Source organism: Triturus cristatus, chromosome 12 (genome assembly GCF_964204655.1).
Source record: "Triturus cristatus chromosome 12, aTriCri1.1, whole genome shotgun sequence".
In the NCBI taxonomy this organism is placed as follows: Eukaryota; Metazoa; Chordata; class Amphibia; order Caudata; family Salamandridae; genus Triturus; species Triturus cristatus.
In genome coordinates, this window is record NC_140595.1 from 305082552 (window position 1) to 305099955 (window position 17404).

Consider the following 17404-nt stretch of genomic DNA (forward strand, 5'->3'; position numbering starts at 1 on the left):
GAAGAGTACAAAACTAACTATGTTCTTGGACTCCCTAGTTATTCGCAAATTTGTTGCAAAGTTACACAGGGGGCCGCCCTGAGAGTTGTGAAGAATTCATGAATACGTCAAAAAGTCTACCACATACAGTTTCTTTATTGGAGAGAAATAAATGATTAACACACACTAACCATTTAGAAATGGAGTATCAAAACTAAAATATGAAAGGTATGTTTTGATTTGCTGCCTTCAGCAGTATTAAAGAGTGCAAAGTTCAAAAGGTTGCCATTAATGGCTGCTTTGTATGAGAGTGGTGTGCCATTCTTATGCTTAGTTTTCACATTTCCTGAGACAGTTGGATCTATCTAATAAGAGCAAAAAAGAAATATTAGACTGACAAACCCAATTTTCTGGTATGTAAATTAGATTGAACTTTAAAAAAAAAGTGATTGAAAAGGTACATGTCTGTGTAAGGTTGATAAAAGTGAGTATGATACATACAAAAGCATTGTAACTCTATGAGGGGATCTGTAAGTGGTTGTGTGAGTGTTTTTATATATTTATTAATAGGTGAGTAACTCTCTTTCTGGATGTGTGAGTATGTGACTGTGTGGCTGAGGATGAGAATAGCTGTGTGACATGTTACTTAACAATGTGTTGACCGGGTACTGTAGACTGTATATATGTTGTTTTACTGCATGGTCTAGTTGGGCATTAAAAGGTGCTTGCTAAGCTTTAAACTACTATGTAACTATGTGCTAGCAGGCCCTGCAAAGGTACACAGGTCCATGCGTGGTGTGCTGCTCCAGACCAAGGTTTCATTGAATTATGGGACTTGTTGTTTTCTTTATCCCATCGTAAAAATACACTAGAAGTCCCCAAATTCAAAGGAAAAAACCTGGATTAGAGCAGTACATCAGGCATGAACCTGTGAACATGTGTACTTCGAGACCCCTAGACATAGTTAAATATGCAGTTTTTCACCCATACTACAAGTTATATTCATATGTAGAAAAGCATTGTTACTCACCTAGCCTGTGAGAGAGAGACAGAGGCATGTAGTCATCCAGTGACTTTCTCATACAGGACTTATGTATGAAGCAGTTACTACATATAACTCATTCCTACCCTAGACTGTAGGTAGGCTATAAGGCAGGGTGCTTTGTGCCTAAATGTAGTTTTGAGTTTCTCTGAGTTACATGTGTACTTACAGACCCATAAGCCTATTTATACATCTAGTCTCCCACCCATACAGCAACTCACATACCTGTTAACAAAAACATAGACCACTCACACATCCTGTCAGTCACACAAGCACTTATACATTCACTCACACACCTAAGCAGCAGTTATGTATGCAGAGTATCAAAGTCAGTTGCACACAGTTGCATACCCCTATAATCACTAACACAAGCAATTCATACCCACTCAGTTACTGATATAGCCAGTGACATATTCACTCACTTACAAATACATCTTAAACTACATGCACTCACTTACCCATACAGATATTCCCACACTCACTCCTAATACAGGCACTAACACATGCACTCACTCACCCACACAGTAACTCATTCAACTACTCAGCCATGCATACAATGACTAACATACCCAGTCACTCTCCCATGTAACTACTAATAGCTTCTTTCTTGGACGTGCCCACTGAATCCCGTGTCAATCTTCTGCTGGGAGTTCCTTTTGTGTTCCTGCTGGGAGTTGGAGGTTGCGAAGGACGCTATTGCAGCACCAACACCCTGGGTGAGGACTACAGCCCCCAGGGTGCACCAGTAACTCCACAGCTGCCGTGAGTGAGGGGGAGGCGTGGTCACTGCGCATAAGCCTCTACCCCCGCGGCCTGGAGCATCTTTCTTGACCGTGCCAGCTGAATCCCGTGTCAATCTTCTGCTGGGAGTTCCTTTTGTGTTCCTGCTGCTCGTTGGAGGTTGCGAAGGACGCTATTGCCGCACCAACACCCTGGGTGAGGACTACAGCCCCCAGGGTGCACCAGTAACTCCACAGCTGCCGCAAGTGAGGGGGAGGTGTGGTCACCGCGCATAAAGCGCTGCCTCTACCCCCGTGGCACGGGACGACGCTTGGACGAAGCCCAGACCAAGGGCGGGCCCGTTAGAGCCCGTTAGAGACTGGTAGTGACTAGGGATGGACCACCTCCTTAACAACTAATTTGTAAGCATTACACTGGTTAAATAATTATCGCTACCACTTGTATACATTGGCCAAAATGAATAGGCGGAAGGTGGGTGCGGGTTCTGGAGTTGTCGGGACATTGGATGTGTTCCTTTCTAGGGCTGAATCAGCATTGATTCACGAAATCCAGCTCACTGAACGCAGACTATCGCTGGAACCCTCACTACCCTTGATCAACGTCGTGCCAAAGCGCCTCCATGAGGGCATCATCACCACCAATGCAGTTCCACTGATTAGCCAGGCCTCACCGGCACTATCAAATCTACCATCCCCAGATACGGGGATTTACGCCCAAACCCCCGACATTCCCAAGGTACATGCAAGGAGCCAAAAATCTAGCCAGGTTCGCGTTGGGGAGCCACCATCTAAGAAAAGGAAATCACGGGGCCCAATAAAATCCATTCAGCAGGTATCCATATCGAACAAACGTAAGGTGGGAGGAAATGGGTGTATAGGTATTTTAAAAAACAATACTTATACCAGCAATGATTGCACTACCCCCATTGCCGCTATTAGATAAACTGACCCTAATAGAAGGCAGGTTGACTAAAATTGAGCAGACCATCTCGAACGCCCTGCTAATCAATTCCAACGTACGACAGTGTGAAGGGATAGCCTCTCAGATGGTGAGCAGAACACACTCGAGGGCACTCACCAATACTGCACACTGTCGCCCTCCCCTAGTCCCAGCAGCACCTATGACCAAGCAACCCCTGCATCCAAGTAACAGTGGAACATATTCTACCCTTGTTCCGCCTGTAGAGGAACCATGCAGGCGGGCACCGCAAAACAATGGTATCAGCAGCTCCAACGCCCATATGTCCCTACATCTCCCCCCTGATGCAACACCCTATACAGTTGTTCTGGGCAATGTCCCTGTGTTACAGCCTTCAGTACAGGAACACTGGTGCTCGTTGAGGAATAGAGCATTACATCTGCTGACTGCCAGGACAAGTATTAAACATGACCCCTTTTCTAATTTCAAAATGGCCCATAGAATTCCCTGGATCGGCAGCTCACACAAGTCCCTTATAGGGGACTGTGTGGTGCTAAGCTTTGGGTCTCCAGAGTTGGTCCAACATATTTTGGATAGAGCCGGAAATCGCCAAATAAGGACAGATGATATAAATATCCTCCCTCTGGGTTTTCTCTATCAACCGACCACAGCTAACAGGGGACTAAATTGGGAGGGGGCACCCCAAGTTTGTGATGTATCAAACTATCCAATCCCCACATATAATTGCTTTGGCGTTTTTGCTTCCCTAGATGATATTGACTGACTCAGCTCTGATACTGATCCACCGTTCACGGGATCATATGATCCCGGGGTTACTTGTAAGAAGGGACATGTGGGTGGTAGCCCAGACTTGGTGGAAAACGACCATGGTGGGGTGGATTGTATCAGTGTAGCAGAGGAGGACCACCTTTCTTCCCCCCACCTGCAGGGCTTCCAACATTTAGCGAGGGATGTAGACAGGTGGTTATGGATAAGGACATCGTTCGACATTCTGCTGACATTTCCAGTATCTACATCCAAGGGCACAACAAATCTAATTTAACACTAACTTGCTGGAATATTGCTGGTCTCTCCTCCAAAATTCCCTCTTCCGAATGATCTGCACTCATTGATAATTATGATATATGGGCATTTCAAGAAACCTGGGCCCTATAACCAATCTGTCATACAGGTTTTCTACATTTTTATGAACCAGCCCTAGGGGGACAGAGGGGCAGACCCAAAGGGAGACTCGCCATCTGGGTCAGACAGCAAGCATGTTATACAGTGGAGGAAGTTAAGACCGATAATGGGGATGTTATAGCCGTTAGATTGCGGACAGGGAAGTTCCAGATTTATTGGTCATCAGTGTTTATGCAAGTTGGTCCCCTGGGCATAAAGGTTCCAGCACTGTTGCATTTTTAGAAGGGTTCTTAGACCAACATAGGGACGTAGCAACCTGATAATCGCAGGGGACTTTAATTGCACCTTCGAGCCCTTAGATTATGCAGATGGCAATCTCAGTACCGAGGAGGATGCACAATGGGACATACAGTCCCTTGACCTGCCTCCCATCAAAAAATTAACTGAGTCGGCATTAGAACTGAAAGGGCTATGTTTGGAACGGGGATTAGGGCAGTCAATGGAAGGTCCAAGTCAGATAGTCGGGGCACACATACCTTTAACAATGGCATAAGAAGCAGCCGGATTGACTACATATTTCTTAACATGGAATTCTGGTCGTCCCTACAGGACATGGTAATTTACGAACGGCTCAAAAGTGACCACAACCCTTTGGTACTTTCTCTGCAGGTCCCTGGCCTTTCCATCCCCGAACGTCCGGAAACAGAAAAGGCCATATGTGAAGTGGAGCTCACCAACGACTCTAGGAGAGTTAAATGTGCTAAGGTTGTAGTTAATGAAGGGCATCTAGAACAGATGAAGGCACTAGTCGAGCACCACTTAGCAATTCTCCAAAATTATGACATCCAGGAGGACATAAATTTAAATATTTTGCAGGTTCATAACGAGCTGCTCTCCAAACTCAAACCTTTTTTTTACTAAAAAGTCAAATAAATTAAGGAAAGAACCTTGCCCAAAAGCAGCCTTGTGGTATAACAAACCATGTAGAGAGACTTATAGAAGTCTATCAAGAGCTGTTAGACTAAAAAACATGGAAGATATTAAAAAGCCAAGGGCCGGGTATAGGAGAGCACTTTTACGAGCTAAAAGAGAATGAGATTAAAACTATTGGCAAAACCTGCTTGACGCTAGCAAGGAAAAGAACTTGACCACATTTTGGCATCTCGTTAAATGGGGAAGCGGTGTATTAAACCCAGCACCCGCAAATTATGTTGCACCTGAGATGTGGACTTCTCATTTTGGAGCCCAGTTTGCTGATAGCAAAGATAGCACAGTTCAATTTATTTTGCCCAACACTACCACCACCCTGCAATTTTCCAAACAAGAGGTCCAAAAAGCCATTAAACTAATCCCAAAAGGCAGGGCCCCAGGTCTAGATTGCATACCAGCGGATCTGTTCATGTACGATGGGGATAACTGGACGACTTATATCCAACAACTTGCTAATGCTATAGCAAGTGGCGCCCCCATTCCGGAGACATGGTCAGGAGCAGAGATCATCCCGGTTCTTAAAAAGGGGGATCGATCCAAACCAGGGAATTATAGACCAATAAGCCTCATTGACTGCATCCAATAGATCATTGCTAGACCGATTTTAAGTAGAATCCAGATGTGGATGGACGAAACTGAGATTTTGTCACCAATGCAGGCAGGGTTCCGGGCACATACTGGTACTATTGATCAGGTTCTTAGGTTTGTAACCATTTATTGGAAGGTGGTAATTATAGGAGGGGGCACACTATTTGCAGCCTTCATTGATCTTAAGTCGGCTTTCGCCCTGGTGCCCCGTGCCAAAATGTGGAGAGCCTTCTTAGACATGGGGATGCCATTAGAAATATTGGCCATTCTAGTTACCCTGCATAACTCCAACTATGCTCAGGTACGTTGGGGTATTAACGGGGAAGTTACGAACAAGTTTCCTATCGCTAAGGGGGTTCGTCAAGGGTGTGTTCTTGCCCCGACCCTTGTTTCCCTCTTCATCAATAGGGTCATGGAATACTACACAGACTACCCCACAGATGCCCCCACCCTAGCAGGTTTGAAGATACCCCTGTTAATGTTTGCAGACGATACCCTGATACTATCTAAGACTGATACTATCTAAGCTGCAGACAGCCCTCACCAGGTTTGAAGAGTTTTGCAGCGATCATGACCTTGAGGTAAATGTGGAGAAGACAAAGTTTAAGGTCCTCCATAACCACAAGGCCATTAAAGGGAATGTTTCTATGAGTAAAGTCCAGCTAGAGTAGACCGATGTTTTTACATATCTGGGTATTACCTTAGGAAGGAAACTAAATTGGAAATCCCAGATCGATAGGCTGGCCCTCAAACACGCCCAATTGACAGGAGTCCTTATGAAGGAGCAGAGACTTTCTCACACCAAACCAGTGGCTCCTGTCATAAAGATATATAAAACTAAAATTAGTACCTCCGTATTATATGGGGCAGAGTTATGGGGGTTTGAAGATCTAACATCCCTGACTGCAGCTCAAAACAAGTTTGTGAGAGCCCTGTTATACCTTCCATCTTCAACACCACTTACGCCTCTATATCTTGATTTAGGTTGTAATCAGTTTGAGGACATAGCCCGATATAGACCTGTGGCGTATTGGAGAAGGCTATGGGTTACCCCTGAACTGTCCCTGTATGCCCAAGCTCTTCTTGAAACCAGGCAGACTGACAGCTCAAGCAAGATCTCCTGGTTTAGAAGGATAAAAGACACTCTGAGTGACATGGGGATGATCAGCTTATGGGAAAATCCCGCAGGCACCGCCTTTCCCTCTAAGAAAGAGCTCAAGACAGCTTATTGGAACATGATTATGACGAAACGTTTTTCATCTAGAACAAGTCCTACTTTGATGAGGGTTTTTTTAGAGAACAAACAAGAGTATTTGTATGAAAGGTACTGGGATTTTATTACTGTACCAAAAGATAGGAAACTGTATCATCAGTTCAGAGTGGGCTCACTCCCTATTAAGTCCTTCACAAGCAAATGGCACCCCTTGAATGAAGCTAACTGTACCGTATGCCCATCACAGAAGGAAACAATCGCACATGTTCTGTTTGCCTGCCTGGCTTACAAAGCCCCTCGACACAGATGGCTCAAACCAGTCTGCTCAAATCTTGGCACAAGGTCGGGTATAGAGGCACTAAGGATTCTAAAGACAGATACCTGTGAGCTTATAGCGATTGCTCTGGCAAAATTTCTGGGATGGATGTAGGCCATTCGGGCAAAATTAACAAGGACATTGTAGAAGTGAATATATTTTCGTTTAGTTTTAGCATTTAAGAGCTCATAGTTTTCTCTCTGCTTAATGATCATTTACTTGGTTGTCTTCTTACCCATAAGGGACCCAGTGGAGTTACTTGTCAAACTAGGATCATTTCTTAAATGGTTTTTTCACGGTTTTAGGCAAGCATATTTATTTCGTTTTTATTATTCTTATTCATAATTGTCCTATATCTGTGATTTTGCTCAATATATATTTTAGTATATGATGGATTTTAATGGCTAATTATAATGTATTTTTTAGATGTACAATGTCTTTAATGATTTGACAAATCGAAATAAAGACTAATAGACTTGACTTGACTAATATACCCAATCACTCAACCATACAGCTAAAAAGACATCCACTCACTCCTCTAAACAGTGATACATACACTTACTTATTTACCTATACAGCTACTAACACAGCCAGTCCGCTACTTATACATCTACTAATATACATATTCAGTATTACATATAGGCACTGACTCACCCGTACAGGCACTCACACAGCCACTTACTGTTACAGACACTCACACACCTGCTTAGTCACCCATGTAGATACCCACACACCCATCCACACGCTGATACAGACTTTGACACACCCAGTCACTCACTGTTGTATACACTATAACACCCAGGCACACACTGATGCAGATACTAACACACCCAGGCACACACTGATGCATACACTGACACAGCCACTCACCTACCTATATAGCTACTTACACATACTCACTTACCCAAATATGCACTCATACAGTTACTTGCTCACCCATAGATTCACCAACAGAGCCACTCATTGATACAGCTAATCAAATACACATCCACTCACTCAGCCGTACAGGTACTTACACACCCACTGAATTACTCATAGTCATTCACACAGTCACTCACTCACTTATACAGTCACTCACAGAGCCACTCAATAACTATTACAACCACACACAGCCACTCAATCATCCATATAGCCACTCACACCCAGTGTCTCACTCATACAGCTACTCACTTGTTCAGTCACCCACTCATACAGCCACAAACACAGCCATTCAGTCACCCATATAGCCACTCACACACCTAGTATCACACTCATACAGTCACTCACGCCCCATCACTCAACCATACATCCACTCATACAACCAGTTACTCATTCATACAGCCACTGACACAGCCACTCAATCACTGATACAGCCACTCACTCACCCATAGTCATGTAGTTACCCAATCACTCACTCACACAGCCACTCACACACCCAGTCAGACATCCATACAGCCACTAACACACCCACTCTGTCACAAATATGGACACTCACACACTCATTCTTATACATACACATGCATACAATGTATCTTTATTTAAACCATAAAAGGTGGTTCTAATGAGAACCTTTTTTTTTCTCAGAACTTATTTTTTTTAGTTCTATAACATTTTTTATTTTTTTCCTGCAATAAAATGGCAACTGGAAAAATATTAACTGAAGAAACTCAAAAATAGGGTAACAAGTGTCATGTTCGCAATAATAAAATTGAAAAAATAATAACATGAGTGGTTCTTTGCTGCTTCCAGAACTGCAGCAACCGATTGTTCCCCCACTGTGAGGACTTTTTTTGCACTCCAAAAACCAATTTCCCTATTCTTCTTAGTTCTGGGGACGTCTCTGGGAGACGTTGCTCCACTTCAGTGTGAATTGACTCACCCGGTGCAATTGGCGTTGCAGTAAAAGTAAATGGATCTCCTGCACTGCGTTCCCTAAGCGCTCTTTTCAACTCCTTGCTGTGGTATGTCTTGAGGTGGGTCAACATACTTGTAGTCCCACAGGAGTACTTTTTAGATGTTCCACTGAAAAAGTCTTTTCGCACAAAGAGCACTTGACGTGCTTGGCCACTGTTTTTTCTCTCCAAAGGGTATAGTAAAGAAATCTCCGGCGTTGGATTGACGCTTTGCTGGTGGTTTCCCATTAGAAGAATCATCCTCTTAAGGGTGTGGCTTTTGCCGCTCACTTCCATCAGAAGTCATTTTATTTTTTAAATCAAAACAAAAAAAACCTCAACATGCACTTACAGCATTGGAAAAAAGAATAGAGTACCAAAGATGCTTCTAATCTCTTCACTGGAAGTGTGAAAAAGAGAAAACTGGATACGGACATCCCTTCTAGAATAATGAAAAGTGTGTTGCCCAGTGAAATCCCTTTACTCTGTAGTCATGTGATATTCATGAATGCCAAAGTAGCTACAAACGCTGACATATTCGCGATTACAGGAAATAGAATAAAACTGTGTTCAACCATAAAATTACTTAGGAAAATCTCACTGTGGGAGGGACGGGCAGAAAAAGAATTATGGAGGCTTAATGTGCTTGTCAATCTTGTTATTCAAGCGTGTTTTGAAGTTAGGTTTAGGAATAATAATGTAAAGTCATTGGTCTTCTTTCTTCCTACAATGTTCACTCTTCTTCTTTTCTTTTAGGGTAATCTACTTCCAAAAGGACGTCTCCAGGAATCTCAGAGAAAAAGAAGAAGGTGGCGGTGAGTATGTTGTTTTTATTCAATTCTGTTTTAGGATAGTGTCCTTCATTACACCTGGGAGTGAGGGAAAATATAAGGGCCTGAGCTTTAGGCTTTGTGATTTTTTATAGTATCCTCGATTTCCCACATTGATCGCTTTGGCTCCATTACATTAGGGTTTTCTCTCACCCCCCCAAACCCCCCCCCCCCCCCCGATTCCTGCTCTCAGGTAACCGTTATTAAATCCAAAAAAAGTCTCTACAAGTGCAGGTTGAAGGGTAGTTGAAAGCAATATGGGAGTTTCCTTTCCTACTCCCCTCTTCTGGTTTATAACGAGATCACTATGTCTTTGTTATTTTGGTTTTATAAACATTAATAAGGTGCCCTTGATTAAAGGAATTTCCCCACCCAACAAGAGGAAAAAGGAAAGTTCAACAAAAACAAACAAAAAATTAATTCATCTCTCCTGAGGAGAATATTGTGCACTGCTTGTGGTAGCAAACCATGTGAATTTTAATTCCCTTTGTGACCCTCTCCTACTTCCCCTCACTCTCCGAGCAGTCCCCTAGCTTCCCTCTTTCGTCCAAGGTACATACCGCGACTGCTGCAACTCTATTGAGTTGCGGCGGCGTGTAGGCATTCCCCGGGGGCGTCCAAACTCTTCAATCCAGTCCTTTGGAGATTTGTCTTCTTTGTCACCCGCTTCCTTCGGTCTGACCTTTCCCGACGGCGTCTCTTCGTGGCTTCCTCGCGGCTCCTCCGGTCCATGGTCCTTGGTGTCTTGTGGATTTTGCTGACCCCGCCCTCTAGCCTCTCGCATGCCACGTGGAATAATGACACCCTTTCCCCTTCGTCTTGTTTCCCCGATTGGTTCCTTGGTAGGGTGGACCAGCCTTCTTCCTGTGTGGAAGAGTCTGTTTTAATTTTAACCCTTTGTATTCTTTTCCTACAGTTGTCGGCATTCTGCGATGGGCCGCAAGCGCATGGGGGTGAGTACGGTGAGTTATGTGGTATTGTGGCCTCTCCTTCCTCACACTCACTTTATATGTTATATTAGTAAGCTACTGATCATAAACATTAATTACAATATATGTATATATGTTTTTTAGACTTTCTAAAAATACCACGATTTAGTAAATATCCTCGGAAGCAGAATATACGTGTCACAACTTTTCACGACAAATTTGCAAATATAAAAAAAAAAAAGAAAAGCGTTCTGGGCGCATCTTTCTGAATGCTGAAGAAAATGATGCTGCGTTCTTGATGACCAAGAAAATTAGGATACCTCCACCAAACAAATAAGCACTTGCTTCATATAGTTAAGATGATATACCCTTGTTTGGAGGAGATTTACCTCTTTGTAGTCTCGTTGTCTTCTCTGTGAAAGGATTCATGTTACCACATATTTCTGGATGAAGACGCATGAGAAACAATCATACTGCCAAAATGCACACAAAGCCACTGGAGACATTTCCTTGTGGTCCATTACGCAACTATAGTGTAGAATATGCAGTAGATAGTTATGAGGTAGCACTTACTAATAAAGCAGTAGAAAATACTCCAGTTGGTAGACATTTTGTGCAAAGCTGTGGAATCTTGTTGGATAATAGGGAAGGTGAGGTTCCGTTCTGGTGCAGTCACTCACACAGCTACTGATACACCCATACAGACACACACTCACATACCCATTCTTACACTCTCATAATCACTCACAGACCCAGCCACTGACACACTCACTCGCTGACCCATACAACTGCTAACACACCCACTCACACACACCCCAAATCACTCATACAACCGCTCACTGACCCATAGTCACTCACACACCCACTCAAAGACCCATACAGCCAAACACACACACCCACTTACCGACCTATACAGCCAATCACACATCCACTCTCAAAGGTTACAGGTTAAAGTTAGGAAATAATTTTTTTTTTAAACCTCAGAAATCCACTAAAAAAATCCAAAGGTTACAGGGTTCATTGTAATTTCGAAATAGCATTTTTTTAAAGTAGAAATTCACAGAAAAAAAAAAGGTTACAGGGACATTATAGTTCGGAAATAGAATTTTAAAGTTACAGGGACGTTATAGTTAGTCTCATATTTCACTCATACAAAACCTGTGAAATTCAGCAGTTATAGTTACCTGAGCTATAGCTTACGCCCCCGCAATGCACCGCTTTTGACCTCACATAATATATCACTCATGACATGGTCAAGTGACATCACTGATGACATCTAAAATGACATCATTGATGACATCATCCACAGACCCACTCTCACACCCATACATCCTCACATAAACCAACTCACATACCCACACAACCACTCACATACTCATTGAAAGACCCATACAACCACTCTCACACCAACTCAAGAGTTGCTGAACAAAGCTTCATTAAATCTGGCATATAAGAAAAGTATTTAATCTGAAAAACGGAGGTGCTTTTGCAGCATGGTAAATTTTATTCAGACTGCTTTTGAGAAAGTCCCCATAATTTAGGCCCCCACTGAGCACTGAGCATACAGCTGCTTGGAACACTGCATTGTGGAGTATGAATTTCAAACCTCAGGATTTTATTGATTGGAATCTGGTGAGATTTTTAAAGAGCAACTAGCTTTGATATTCAAATCCAGTCAGGAATGAAAAATCCTGAAAAACAAAATAGACCTCACTTTGTCAAAAATGTCAGACATGACTACCTGGTGGGTGTGGTCTCGCGGCGAGACAATATGGCCGCTGCCTAGCGTCTCTCCGAGGCCCCCTTCCCCCACGTCTATCCGACTCATACATCCGATCTTCCTGGTGCCCGAAATAGAAACCGGAGCTGAAGCGGAGCTCGCGGCTGCAACTCCGGTAAAAATCGGCTGGCCGAGACTGAAGAAAAGCGTGCCGGCGGCATTCAGCCCTTGAAAGCCGGGACCTCGATTAGTGGACTGGCCGACTTGAGCATCGAGTGGGCGGGCGGCTCCTCCCCCCTCTGGCCCAGGGAAGCGGAGAACATCGGAAGTGGAGTGTGCCTTTACCCTCCACCTCTACAACTGCTGAGAACCTTCTGCCAAGCGCCTTAATCTTACTCCGGACATCTCCATACTGCCATGGGGGCGCCGGGGCTGGGCCCCCTCCGCGGAGCTGATACCCCGGGTGGCCCCTCGTATGGTGGAGCTGCACAGCGGAGAGGTGAGCGGAGCTTGCGCTTGCTGAGGGGTGCCCCCCGCCTGACTTAAGTGGCAGCTGTGAGGAGACTTTCTCTGTGACGCCCGGGGGGGCAAGCAGAGTCTTGCGGTGGCCGAGCCTCCGAGGAACGATCCCTGGATTGTGGCGATCTCCACCGGACTGCACCGGGGGAGGAGGTAGTGCTGAAGGCGCGCTTGGAGAACCCTGTGCCATTTTGCACGGTCCTGGGATTCCCCTTGGCACAAAGTATAGCGGAGGGTCGCCCCAAGCCGGGCTGAGGAGGGCCAAGGGGTGGGTTGGGTGGAACGGACTGCCGGTTGGGATGTCGGATGCCAACTTCCCCTCCAGCTGCTGACGCTGTCGACTGGTGGTGCCTTGAGATGTGTACCCCCATCCGTCTCCTCCCCCTTTGCTCGGAGGTTTCATCGACTCTACACACCGGAGGGGGCACACGCTAGATTCCTGAGGGGGCCTTTGCAGCACTTATAGACCGCAGTAATCGGTGCATGGATTGTGGCCTATGCTCTAATAACCACCAGCCTGCTTGAGTGCTCCTTCCGATTTGGCACTTGCCTGACGACTCTTGTTGGTGCGTGGGTGGGGAGGCAGGGTCTCTGGCGCCCCGTTCGGCGCATAGGCTGGGTTGCTTTCCCGGGAAACAAGAACAGTCTCGCCATGTCCAATGTAAAGGGCACCCTGAAGGCGGACATGGCCAAGCACACGCAGCCGAGGTTTGAGCCGTAATCTAAGCCGACAAATTGGGTGTTTGCTTTCTCGATGGCCAGTGTAGCCATCATATACTGCACCAGTAATTTGTAACAGTGGGAAAGGGGGCTACAGGGCTTTAAGGCCTCCCCCCGCATTTTTCTTCTTTTCAGTAGAATAGTTGGGCGACAGGCACTCTGCATTTAATTTTTCATGGGCAGTTCTAAACCCAGAGTGCAGGGAAGCAGGGTGGGGGGATGTTGGGTGGGATTGTTGTTTATTTGTTTGTTGGTCCCTTTGCATCATCTCGACAATGCAATGCATACACACAATCTAGCTAGCGGGGAACTGTTTATTCACCAATGGGAGTACAGTGTAACAAGGAGCTTAAAATTTTAAGTTGGAATGTTAACGGCTTGGGGGACAAGATCAAGAGAAGTGTTGTACTACAATACATTAAGAGACTGTCACCGGACATTGTGTTGCTTCAGGAAACCCACCTCATAGGCAACACGTGCAAAGCAATGCACAGATGGGGTTACTCAATGGTAGCACACGCGGGCTTCACCTCTAGCTCCAGGGGCGTAGGCATTATGCAAAAAAAGTCATTTCCTTTCTCGCTCACCTCCACCTACGCAGACGATCGGGGCAGATATGTCGGAATTACAGGCTCTTGGGAGGGTCGAACTGTTACCTTTATATCAGTATATGCACGCCCGGGGCTACAGGAAATGACGTTCACTGATCTCAGCGCTGTTCTGTTAACTCTGCCTGAGGGGCAATTGATGCTTGGAGGCGATTTCAACTCCATAATATCAGGGACATTAGACAGGCATCCCCCTCGCACAACCTCTCCCGCAGCACATACCTTCTCCGGTTTCCTAGAGGCGATGGGGCTGATAGATAGTTGGAGAGCATGCAACCCAGACAAGATCCAACACACCTTTCATTCAGGAGCACATAATAGCCTATCCCGTCTCGACTACATAATAGTTCCGGCTCCACAAATCACAGACATTCACGAAATACGTCACCTGGCCAGAGGCATTTCCGATCATTCCCCTCTGTGGGTCCACATAGTACTAGACCACACACAGGTGGGACGAATTGCCCCAATAAATCCCTGGTACCTCAAGCACCCCAAAATCAGAAAAGACCTCAATAAAGCCATGGACAATTACTTTCTTGAGAACGAACACACAGTTGAGTCCCCCCAAACATTATGGGAAGCGTTCAAAACGGTAATCCGAGGGCAGGCCCTTTCCCTGATTGCGGGATCCAAGAAGGATAGAATGAAAAACATCTCCGACATAGAACAGGAGATTTATCGCCTGGAGCAGGAGGTCTGCTCAGACACCATACCGGAAGCCCTTCACCTCCTCCGGCTGCGGCAGGAGGAGTACCGGGCATTGGTCACTGACCGAGCCAAACAAATGGGACAAGAAAGGTTGGGCCGCATGTACGACTGGGGTGACAAGGCTGGCAAATTGCTCGCCTGGCTGGACAAGAAAGAGAAAGCCAGTAGGCTCGTGCCAGAACTTACGGGCGCTGATGGGTCCCCTGTAACTGACCCTCAAGACATAGCTAACCACTTTGCAGCTCACTTCCAAGCGGTGTATGGATCGGTGGCACCTTACCCTGAGAATGATTTTTCGGATCTTATCAAAGATATTTCTCTTCCTACACTGTCTGAATCAGACCAAACGTTTATTGACAGTGCCCTCTCTGCGGATGAAATAGCGGCAGCTATAAGAGCGTTGTGTCCGGGAAAGGCCCTAGGCCCAAACGGCATTCCTATCGAACTTTACAAAATCCGGCCGGATAAATTGGGCCCCTACCTTAAATCCATGTTTGAAGATACCCTTAAACAGGGGTCATTGCCATATGATCAGAGAATTGCTACCATTGTAACAATCCACAAAGATGGGAAACCCAGGACGGAGTGCTCTTCCTATCGCCCTATATCGTTACTAAACGCGGAACCCAAGATCCCAGCTAAAGTGCTTGCTGATTAAGGTGATAGGTGATCTATTCCACCCAGACCAATCAGGATTCATGCCTAAAAGAAACACTGCTCTTAATCTACGCAGACTGCACGGAGTCTTGGGTAGAGTACCGGCGATACGCGAGGATGCCGTTATAGTTTCCCTAGATGCCACAATGGCCTTTGATACGCTGGAGTGGCCGTATCTTTTTGCAGTCCTTAATAAATTCGGGTTTGGACCCAATTTCTGCCGATGGGTGCAACTGCTATATAGCGCACCGATGGCTCAGATAGTTGTGAACAACAGGAAGTCAGAATCCTTTACCCTCAGTCGGGGAACCCGCCAGGGATGCCCACTTTCTCCTTTACTGTTCGCTCTGGCCCTTGAGCCTCTGGCGGCGTGGATACGTAAAGATTTAACGATCCGTGGCCTACGGTGGTCAGCGGACTGGGAGGACCGTATATCTTTATACGCGGACGATATTCTCCTGTATCTCGCGTCCCCGAAGAGGTCATTAGTCGTAGTCTTTGACATACTGGATATCTTTGGCAGGTACTCTGGGTTTCGCGTCCACTGGCAAAAATCGCATCTCTATGTCCTATGGGGGAACTCCCCTCCACTACCCCACACCTGCCCGATATCTGTAGTCTCAGAAGGCTTTAAATACCTAGGAATATTTGTCTCATCTTGATTCCTCAGTCTGATATGCCCGTAACCTGCTCCCCCCAATGCAGAGGCTGAAAAGCGACTTACTAAACTGGAAGTCGCTCCTGCTCTCGCCTCTGGGCAAAGCTGCGCTATTTAAAATGATGTCGCTGCCCCGTTTCCTGTACGCACTGCAGAATTCAATAGACCCTGTCCCAGATTCATATTTTGAAGATCTCGAGGGGCTCCTACGAGACCTACTTTGGGGAGGACGACCACGTATTGCTCTTAAAAAGCTTACTCTCAGTTGGCATGATGGTGGAATTGGCCTACCAGATATTAGGAAATATTATTGGGCCGCGCATCTTACAGCTATAAATCATTGCACATATGGGCGCTCTGATAACCCGGGGTTTCTTATGGATCGATGGCTTTTATTTAATGGTACCTTCTCCCGGGCGCTATACTCAACGCCTGGTAAATTCCCACTCACCGGCCCCACGGACCACACAGTCAAAATATGGCATTCTGCACATAGGTCACTCGGCTGGCACAACAAGCTGACTCTTGCAACGCCTCTATGGGACTCACAGAAACTGGGATATATGGGAAACTCAAAAGGGTTTGACAGATGGGACCTAATAGGCATCCCCCAAGCCAAGGACCTTTGGTGCGCCGAGGGTGTGAAGTCTTTTCACACTCTCCAAACCCAGTTTGCTCTTGCGGATTCTGAGCACTACAGATACTTACAAATCAGACACTCGCTGCAAGCGGCATTCCCCGCAGGCGCTACACCAACAGATGCCTCTCCACTAGAGGATAGGCTGCTGGATGGCTACCTACCTGACAGAGCCATTTCGCTGACATATCGAAAACTCATTAATAATATGGAAAACCCCCTGGCGAAACTACGAGACAAATGGACCGAGGATGGAATGGAGTTGGATGACGAAACATGGCAGGAAGCCGTCTCCTCTCCCAGAACGGTTGCTATCCCAGCGTGACTTAGACTGGTGCAACTAAAGATCCTCTATCGAATTTACATGACCGGGCCCCAGATGGTACACATGGGTGGAGTGACAGATGGCTCTTGTAGGAGGGGTTGCACACAACTGGGTACATTTATGCATATATTATGGCACTGTGAGCAGATTCACGAATATTGGCGTAATATACATATAATCATGAGTGAAGAGGTGGGGGTATAAATCAAGCCAGAAGCGCCCAGGTGTCTCCTTAATATCTGGGAACCTACCGACCTAAATGCTTATGCTGAGAAATGGGTCACACTTG

General features: G+C 45.7%; 2 protein-coding genes across 5 annotated transcripts in view; one reads left to right on the plus strand and one right to left on the minus strand.

The window, feature by feature from the left end:
• The window catches only part of SMPD3 (sphingomyelin phosphodiesterase 3), a 1004685-nt gene that overhangs the window by 671249 nt on the left and 316032 nt on the right, over window positions 1-17404 (minus strand). The gene's annotated exons all lie outside the window — the stretch shown is intronic.
• The window catches only part of LOC146775937 (uncharacterized), a 1457164-nt gene that overhangs the window by 118284 nt on the left and 1321476 nt on the right, over window positions 1-17404 (plus strand). Inside the window, exons 2-3 of the mRNA XM_085639461.1 lie at window positions 9558-9616; window positions 10548-10593. The gene's annotated coding sequence lies outside the window, so the exon portion shown is untranslated. The remainder of the gene's footprint in view (window positions 1-9557; window positions 9617-10547; window positions 10594-17404) is intronic.